The sequence below is a fragment of the Peromyscus leucopus genome, unplaced genomic scaffold (genome assembly GCF_004664715.2).
Source record: "Peromyscus leucopus breed LL Stock unplaced genomic scaffold, UCI_PerLeu_2.1 scaffold_1484, whole genome shotgun sequence".
Lineage (NCBI taxonomy): Eukaryota > Metazoa > Chordata > Mammalia > Rodentia > Cricetidae > Peromyscus > Peromyscus leucopus.
The window spans coordinates 1-10,099 of record NW_023504649.1 but is presented as its reverse complement, the minus strand read 5'-3'; the positions used below and the strand labels follow the sequence as shown (position 1 = coordinate 10,099).

General features: G+C 45.5%; 1 non-coding gene across 1 annotated transcript; it reads left to right on the top strand.

Annotated features, from left to right (window-relative positions):
- The first annotated feature begins 4,605 nt into the window (after positions 1-4,605).
- On the top strand, positions 4,606-4,796 carry LOC114689070. Its single transcript, XR_003733862.1, has one exon. It is a non-coding gene; the product is annotated as a U2 spliceosomal RNA (small nuclear RNA).
- Positions 4,797-10,099: the final 5,303 nt, after the last annotated feature.

Sequence of the window (10,099 nt, the reverse complement as noted above, 5' to 3'; positions counted from 1 at the left end):
TATCCAACAAATACGTAGCCTTCTTTTAATACCTATGTTAGGGTCAGCAAGATAATTCCGTGGGTAAAGGCACTTGCCACCAATCCTGACAACCTGACTTTGAACCTGGGGACCCATAAAGTAGAAGGAGAGAACTGACTCCCTTAAGTTGTCCTCTTATCTCCACACGAGTGCTTTGGCACCTACAGGTCCCCACTCATCAGCCCCACACATAAACATTAATAAACAGAATGCATTTTAAATTTGTGCAGATATGTGTGTGAGTTTGTCTTTGCATCACACGCATGCCTAGTGGCCAAGGAGGCCCAGGTGGTGGTGGAGACCCTAGGACTAGAGTTATAGACAGTTGTCAACTGTCTATATGTAGGTGTTGGAAATTGAACCTGTTCGTCTGGAAGAGCAGCCCCCTAAAAGAAAGGTTTTTGAACTTATTTTTGGAGACATAGCATACATTTTTAAAACAATAATGCATTTTGCTGAAACCTCTTTTTGTTGATGTTTAGGTGGTATATGTGACTACAGGCTGGCCCTAAGCACTGTGGGAAGGAGGAGGAAACAGGACAAGGGGTCTCCTCAGGGCATCCCATCTCTTGACCTAGAGATTTAGATAAACAGATACAGAGTGCCTGAGGATTTGAACTTGGATCCTCATGTTTGAATGACAAGAGCTTTATCCATTGAGCCATCTTCCTAGTACAGTTTCTGGGGCTTCTGAGATGTTCTGAGCCCAGTAGCTCTAAGTGTGTTGAGAACTTTCCAACTCAGTCCGGGAGTCCAACAGTCAAGGGTTCGGCACCAAGGATAGCTCCTCCTCCCTAAAAGACAGGCTAGGAGGTTGGAAATTGGGTGCTCAAGGAGGCAGAGCACTGATATAATGCTAGAGCCCATGAGTCTGGCCTCCCGGGTTTGCATGAGAAGAGACCTAGGAAGAAATGATTCAACTAAGACAGTGAAGCAGGTCAGCAGAGAGTCCGAGGTGGGACTCCGGGTCTACCTCCGTGGACCTCTTCAAGACTCTCAGATGCCTGGCCCCCATGACTTCTCAGTGACACAGCCAGAGTCAAGGTCTCCTAAATGAAAATAGCATGCTATTGGGAATGAAAAGGAGAAATGGGCATCCTTTGAATTTTTTTTTTAACAATTTAATGTTTATGGATGTTTTGCCTGTATACATGTCTGGGCACCATGTATTTGCAGTGCCCATGGAAGCCAGAGGGCATTGGATCCCCTAAAACTGAAGTTACAGATGATTGTGAGCTGCCATGTGGGTGCTGGGAACTGAGCCCGGGTCCTCTGGAAAAGCAGCCAGTGCTCTTAGGAGTGGGAACATCTCTCCAGCCCCACAGGACATACTTTTTCGTTGTTGTTCTTGTTTTTTGTTTTTTTTTCGAGACAGAGTTTCTCTGTGTAGCTTTGTGCCTTTCCTGGATCTCGCTCTGTAGCCCAGGCTGGCCTCGAACTCACAAAGATTCACCTGCCTCTGCCTCTCGAGTGCTGGGATTAAAGGCATGCACCACAACCGACCTGCTACAGGACACACTCTTAACCACTGAGTCATCCCTTCAGTCACCAGGAATAGACTTTAAAAGACCACACAAATGTGGTGACCGAAGCAAAGGAACTCGGGGACTTGTGGAGGGAAAGGAGAGTGGCCCCCGGTTTCTAAAGGGCTGAGAAACAAGAGCAGGTAGGACAGCCTGGAGGTAACTGCAGATTTGCAGAGGTCACCTCAACTGGGCCTGTGCAGAAGTGGCTCTTCCGAACACTGAGAGGTTTTATAGTTAGATCAAGCTGGCATGGAGGGATTACATGAGCCTGGAGGCCATCAGAAGGCAGGTAGAGACCAATGTCTGTGACATGGCTGACTGGCAGAGCCCTTACTAAACATAAAAGGAAACCCCCAGGTTCTGTGGGCAGAGGCAAAGGGAGCTCAATCACTCGCTGGTGATTTAAACACAGAATTAGGATTCAAGGTCTGGTGCTGGGACATCCTGCAAGGCAGAATGGGGGTCATGCAGAGGGAGAAGGTATTAGGAGCTGACGGGGCTTGGAGCATGAAAGGTTATAAGCCCAAAGTTGGGGAAGTCCCCTGTGGGAGTATAGCTCCCATCTTTTGGAGGGTTCTTAGGTGGAGGAGAGAGGAATGAGGAAATATCAGACAGAAAGACAGACCTAGCCAATGAGAAGAAAGAAACACAGGATAGCTTCAGAATGGCCTGGGTCAATACCCAACAGCCTCGTCCTTTATTGAAAATGGCTTCTTATAACATGCCAAGGGGACGAGCAAAAGACTTCCCACTCGCAAGATCAAAGCACACTGTACAGCCAAGTGTAGACCCTTCCAAACACCTGGTAACCACACCCATGGTCAAATCATCTCGATATGCAGCCCTGGTGAGTAAGGCAAGCTCAGATTCTCTGACCCTGAGTAAGTTCTCACTAGGAAGCCCCTGTGGGTTCTCACAGTGCCCTGACTTGAGGCTCTTGAGGCTTCTCAAGTCCAGCTGCTGCTCCCTCACTGCATCCTTGTTTGATACAGCACCACTTAGGAAAGCCACCCCTGAACAAGAACTAGGAAGCTTTTCATCCCTCTTGAAATTTGGAGCCCATCCCAAGGTCCAGAAGACCAAGGAATCATGTGGGTCTGACAGCTAGTGTTATCGTGACCTTTGATGAAGGACCAAGATGCCAGCCAGACTGCAGAGTGTTGTAGAGCACCAGCGTGGATGAGAGGACCAGCAACACACACACACACACACACACACACACACACACACACACACACTCACACACACACTCACTCACACACACACACACACACACACTCACACACACACTCACTCACACACACACTCACTCACACACACACACTCACAGTCACAAACACACACACACTCACACATACACACACACACACACACACACACACACACACACCACACACACGGTGGGTTGGTGGTGCCATGCAACAAACAAGAAAAGCCACCCAAAACAACACACTCAGAAAAGAAGACAAAAACAGGGCTGGAGAGTTGGCTCAGAGGTTAAGGGCACTGGCTGCTCTTCCAAAGCTCCTGAGTTCAATCCAGCAACTCACAGCCATCCGGATTGAGATCTGGTGCCCTCTTCTGGCCTGCAGGAATACATGCAGACAGAACACTGTATATACATAATAAATACATAAATGTTAAAAAGAAGACAACAAAAACAAACAAACAAACAAAAAACAAAACAAAACAAAAACTCACCATTTAAAAAATTAAATCCAGTGCTGGGCATGGTGGCACAATTCTTTAATCGCAGTACTTGGAGGCAGGTGGGTCTCTGAGTTCCAGGATAGCCAAGGCTACACAGAGAAACCTTGTCGGGTAAAAACAAACAAAAAATTACAAAATCTGGGAGTGGTGGCCCAAACTCGTAATTCCAGCACTCAGGATGCTGAGGCAGGAGGATTTCAAGTTCAAAGCCAGTATGGACTGTAACAGGGCACTAGACCCTAGTAGGCTTCCAGACCTTAGCAGAACTGACTCCATGATGGCAGTACCATTCAGGATGTAAAACTCAGCATGTACCACCTGCCTGAACTAAAACAAAGGCCTGCTCCATCAAAGTCCACAGTTCTGACAAAGTCTCTAAATGTATTATCTTGCCTTTTGGCTTTTGTAGTTCTGCTTCTGGCTAACTTCTTGTTAGCTGAAGTGTGTCAACCCAGGGTATGGTTTTTGTGCTTAAAAGCTCACCCTGGGAAAGGTTCAGGGTTACACTGGGATCCCAAACAGGCAGTGTAGCTGCTGGCCACGCTTAACACAGACTTTCCATTGGCTTAAACTCTTGTCTGAGCAGTCTTATCTGGTGACTACCCTATAACATGGACTATATATTGAGTCCCAGAACACCTTACCTCAGAAAAAGGGGAAAGAAATGAAGGAAGGAAGGAAGGAGTGAAGGAAGGAAGGAAGGAAGGAAGGAACGAAGGAAGGAACGAAGGAAGGAAGGAAGGAAGAATCCAAGCCACACCACGGGAAATGTGCTTCTCAACATATGAAGAGCTTTTAGATGCCACACCTACAATCCCAGGACCTGGGAAACCGACGCAGAAATCACAAATTTGAAACCAGGCAGGGCTATGTTGAGAAATCTTGTTTATAAACTAATTAGCTACTTAATTAACTACGAATACGAAAGTCTGGGCTTTTCTTGTGTGTGTTGTACGTCATCGTGTTGTCTTGGACAAAGAGCGGACCGCCGGCCTCCAAGAGCTCCCTCCAGTCCTTCACTTGCAATGTAAGAAGTAACCAGCCTCTCCTACCGGTCCTTGGACAGCTCCGGGGTGGAGTCGGCTCGCGGCGGCCACGCCCCTCCGCGGCGGGGCGGGGCATGCAAATCTCTCGGAGACCATGATCCCGTTGGGGAGAAATGCGAGGGTCTCTCACGCACGCGAAGTTTCTTGTGAAACCTGCGGGGCATGAGACATTTGTCGCAGAGTCCATTGGTGATGATGGGAGAGGTGGGGGCACAGAAGGGAGACAGAGGCACGCTGGAAGCTCACCACGATTTCAAGGGGGACGATGAGAGTAAGGCATGGTTCCGGGCGGTGTGCTGGGCATCGCTTCTCGGCCTTTTGGCTAAGATCAAGTGTAGTATCTGTTCTTATCAGTTTAATATCTGATACGTCCTCTATCCGAGGACAATATATTAAATGGATTTTTGGAAGTAGGAGTTGGAATAGGAGCTTGCTCCGTCCACTCCACGCATCGACCTGGTATTGCAGTACCTCCAGGAACGGTGCACCCCCTCGGGGTACCTCTCACCATGGTTTAAAGGAAAGCTCTTGTAAAATCTTCACCTATTAGCTTCTGTTTAGACTCATGTGTGTTATATGTTTTTTGTTCCTTTCAGAAACTTGAACCTTACTTGTTTCCAAACAGTTTGGCTGTCGTGAAACTATGAAGGGTAGGTTGGCTTTGAACTCAAAGAAGTGCCTCCCACCTTCCAGAATTATAAGGCATATGTTACCATTCCCTGCTTTGGCTCCTCCTTCGCTTTTCTGGTGTTATTCCTCTTGGTACTGGAACTCAGTCGTCTGCCTGTCTTTGTCTCCTGAACCATATTTTTTAATGGAAATATAGCAATAGGATTAAATATTAATTATATTTATTATTTTGTTTTTCGAGCCAGGGTTTCTCTGTATATCCCTGACTGTCCTGGAACTCACTTTGTACACCAGAACTGCCTGCTTCTGCCTCCTGAGGGTTGGGACTAAAACCGTATGGACACTACTCCCGGCTTAAATTATTTTAAACGTTTAACTTTGAGCCGGTGGCGGTGGTTTACACCTTTAATCTCAGCGTTTGGGGACAGGTGCAGGTTGATGTCTGAGTTATAGGACAGCCAGGGCTACCTTGCATTTGAAAAACAAAGGAGGGGCTAGAGATGGCTCAGCAGTTAAGCACACTGCTCCTTCAGAGGACCTGGGTTCAATTCCCAGCACCCATGTAGTGGCTCACAACGTCTGTAACTCCAGGGGATATGACACCCCACACAGACATACATGCAGGAAGAACACCAATGCATGTGAAATTTTAAAAAAAATATATAATTTTTCCCCTTTGTGCTGAGGATCTCTCTTAGGTTTTCAAGAATGCTAGACACAGGTATTATCACTGAGTTACGTCCTAACCCCTAAAAATTTATTTTTTAAAAAATTTCATTTTATCTATGTGTGTGTGTTGCTGTGAGCCATGTGAATGTCTGGTGCCTGTGGAGGTCTGAAGATTATCCACTCCTCCGGAACAGGACAAAAAGAAAAAAACCAAAAACACCACCATAATAATAACTAAACCCATTAATGCATGCGGTGACAGAGAATGGTGACAGCTCAATAGGAAGTAGGGTAGTAGTACCTTGTCCCTTCACCCTGAGTAGCAGCTGCTGTCCCTAGGAACTGCCACTCAGGACCAGATCACTGCACGAAATACAAGTTTTCCAGAAACAAAAATGCTAATCACTTTATATTGAATATGTCTCTGTAAGTCGCTAATATGGTCACCAGCTCCCTTAGTACAGAGACGCTTGATCCTGAAGAATTAAATGAATTTAATTTCATTAACTCAGCTGTCTTTGATATTTTACTTTCTGTCATATACAAAAGTAGCTGGAAACACATTTAAAAGTTATCCAGTTAAGCGGATTCCCCCCCCCCCCCAGGCTATGAGGATAGAGTATATCTTATTAACAGTTTATTCAGCTGGTCATAGTGGCTTGGACTGTAATCTTCGAAATTTTGAGAGACTGAGGTAGAACTATTGCCCAAAGTTCAAGTCTGCTCAGTGAATTGTTGGCCGGTTTGGATTACAGAGTGAAATCACCGCTTAAAAATTAAAACAACACAACAAAATCGAGTTATTGGTCTGACAGTCTTTAAATACTTGGACAGCCAGACCTCACTCTGTAGACCAGGCTGGCCTTGATCTCAGAAAGATCCACCTGGGTCTGCCTCCCGAGTGCTGGGATTAAAGGCGCGAGCCACCACCGCCCGGCCCACATTCACAATTTACCCGCTGTGAATCCTCTAGTTCTTTGAATAGAAAGGAATCCAACCAGGGTTCCTGTTTGTCAAAGCTGCAAGTCTAGGGTGAGGGCCTTCTGGTCTCCTTTGAGTGTTAATATCAACCCTGGAAAGATTTTATGCTACGGGACACTTACAAGGGGCAGGGTTTGCAGCATGCATGGTCCAGGCCATGGAAGCTTCCCCTCCTGCCTCCTGTTTCCTTTTACAGAAGTAAATTTTGCTTTTAGAGACAAATGGTGCTTCATAAAATGGTCCCTGCCCCGAACGTTGGTCTTCTGGGGTTCTGCTTCCTCGTCTACTTCTAATTGTAACACTAGAGTGACAACACCCTCTCCTGGCCTGTAAAGGCACCATACACACGGCATACATTTACACACACACACACACACACACACACACACACACACGTAAAAAAACTATTGGATTTTATAGTTTACTTTCAAATTTATTTTCAGTAATTGAGAAAGGGTCTTACTGTGTGGTCCAGGCTATCCTCAAACTTGTGGTGATGCTCCTGCGTCTGTCTCTCAAGTGCTGGGATTACTGGTATGTGTCATTGTGCCCAGCCTGGACTTTAATCTTTAAGTGAATTGGTTGTGTGGAACATAAATTATATACTGTCCATCATATCTCAATAAAGCCATTATGAGAAACGCTGCTGCAGATTCGGCCCTTGGGTCCCCTTTGAGCTGGCTCTTGTCCCTTTGATAGACCCAGTCCATACCTTGAGCGCTTCGTTAACTTTCTGGTAAGAGATAATTAAGATTTATGCCATTCCTGCTTGCTCTAGGTCTTTGTGGTTTGTCTTTCTTTGGGGGTTTGGGAGGTAGGATGGTTTGAGACAAGGTCTCTCTGTGTAGTCCCAGCTGCTTTCCCAATGTAGACCAGGCTGACTTTGAACTCACAGAGATCACCTACCTCTGCCTCCTGAGTGCCGAGATTAAAAGTGTGGGCCGCCATGCGCAGCTTCCATCTTATGTTTAAGACAAGGTCTCTCAGAGGAACCATAGCCTGCTGCTTTGGCTTAACAGCCTGCCCGGTGAGCCCAGGGGATCCAGCTGTCACCACCTGAATGGTGATGCTGCAGATGCATGACGTCATGGCCAACTCTTATGTGGGTGTTGGGGGTCCGAACTCAGGCACTCATACTTTCACAGCAAGCACTGCGCCGTCTCTCCGTCCTAATTATTCTTTCTCCCATTGTTCTCTAAGCCAGTCAGATATAAAAACTGTGCTGGGTTAAGGGAATGAGAAAAGAAAAGATACTGGATCAGGTGGTGGAGGGAAAAGATGCTTAAACAGACACATAAAACATTAGTAATGTAGGCCGAAGATATGGCTCACTGGTTATGAGCACTGGCTACCTTTACAGAGGACCCGGGGTTCAATTCCCAGTACCTACATAATAACTCACAACTGTCTTTAACTCCTCTTCCAGGGGATCTGACACCTTCACATGGACATTCATGAAGGTAAAACACCAGTGCACATAAATAATTTTTTTTTTGAGACAGGGTTTCTCTGAGTAGCCTTGGCTGTCCTTGGCTATCCTGGAACTTGCTCTGTAGACCAGGCTGGCCTCGAACTTACAAAGATCCTCGTGCCTTTGCCTCCTGAGTGCTGGGATTAAAGGCATGCACCACCACCAACCAGCTGAAAATAAATAAATCCTTTAAAAAATTTATAATGCACTGACTTGATTTGTATTATTCAAATTTTATGAATATACAATCCAATCTGAAAATGAAAGAGACAAGTAAGAAAGAATTAGTGGTATAAGAAATCCACAGAAGGCCGGATGTTGGTGGTGCACGCCTTTAATCCCAGCACTCGGGACACAGAGCCAGGCGGATCTCTGTGAGTTCAAGGCCAGCCTGGGCTACCAAGTGAGCTCCAGGAAAGGCACAAAGCTACACAGAGAAACCCTGTCTCGAAAAACCAAAAAAAAAAAAAAAAAAAAAGAAATCCACAGAAGCCTGGCAGTGGTGGCACACGCCTTTAATTCCAGCACCCAGGACACAGAACCAGGGGGATCTCTGTAAATTCAAGGCCAGCCTGGTCTACAGAGCGAGTTCCAGAACAGGCACCAAAAACTACCCAGAGAAACCTTGTCTTGAAAAAACAACAACAACAACAAAAAAAAAGAAAAGAAAAGAAAAGAAAAAGAAAAAAGAAAGAAAGAAAAAGAAAGAAAGAAAGATAAAAGAAATCCACAGAAGCCAGGCGGTGGTGGTACACGCCTCTAATCCCAGTAGTTGGAAGGAAGAGGCAGGTGGATCTACAGACTAGCCTGGACTACATAGTAAGTTCTAGGACATCGAGGGCCACACAGAGAAACCCTGTCTTGAAAAACAAACAAAAACAAGTAAATGCACAGGAATGTATAAAGTATGAGAAATTTACATTGTCAAAAAAGCTTATTAATGGTGATGAGCGCCCAGTAGTTTTGGTTGCTTGTAAAAATTCACGGAGATATGTGTATTATGTCCTCTATCTGGGGCTGATGAGTTGGAGGTGGATCGACTTCATCTCACATGCTCCTTGGGTCATAATCTTGAGCAGGAGCTGCTAGATGGGAAGACTGACCTTTCTTTGCTGCTCACCACCCTGTGCATTCTTCATCAGTGCTCACCACAGAGGGCAATTAATCAGTTGATTCAGGCACATACTACTGCTCAACAGAGTATCATTGTGTAGGGCTAATCCCGAGTACAGTGCTTAAATATTCTCCCTGTAGCCTTTAGTCTCCATGCCCACACGGTAAAATAAGCGCTGATAGGTCTCAAGCATATGCAAGTTAAAACCTCTGATATTTGGGTTCTTACATTTGTTATTTTGGGTTTATCTTGGCAATAGACATATGGCAGTCTGACATCAGCCCCTGCCCTAAATAGCTCAAGATTCCAAGAACAGACCAATTATTACTTTGGGTTCCATAGATGGTCACATGGGATAATAAAGTAAACCTAGCAGATTTTCGTTGAATAACCACAGGATACATTATAGTCCTTGTCTTTAGAAAGAAGGGCTGAACTGGGTTGTGAGGAGGACATGTGAGTTATTAATCACTGGTGAGAGTGAATGATTGTATCTGATTATTAACAATTGTTTGCCAATCATCTCAGTTGCTTGGATAGCAGAATCCATAATTTCCAGTGTTTTCTGTGGTGTGAAATAAAAAAAGCACATTTCAAAGGGGCTGGGATGTAGCTCAGTTGGGAGAGTGTTTGCCTAGCATGCACACAAAGTGTTGGGTTCGATCCCCAGCACCCCATGAAATTGGGTTTGGATGCACAGGTTTGTAGTCCAAGCATGTTTTGTGTGTGGGTAGGAAGATCGGGAGTTTAAGGTCATCCTTGGCTACACAGAGAGTTGTGTAGCATGGGTTACATGAGACCCTGCTCACCTCTCAAAATAAAAAAAAAAAATTAATTAAAAAAGAATGTGGAAAGTAAAATCAAGAGAGGCATCCAAGAGCCAGATGTGATGGTGCACCTCTGCAGAGGCAGGCAGAACTCTGCGAGTTTG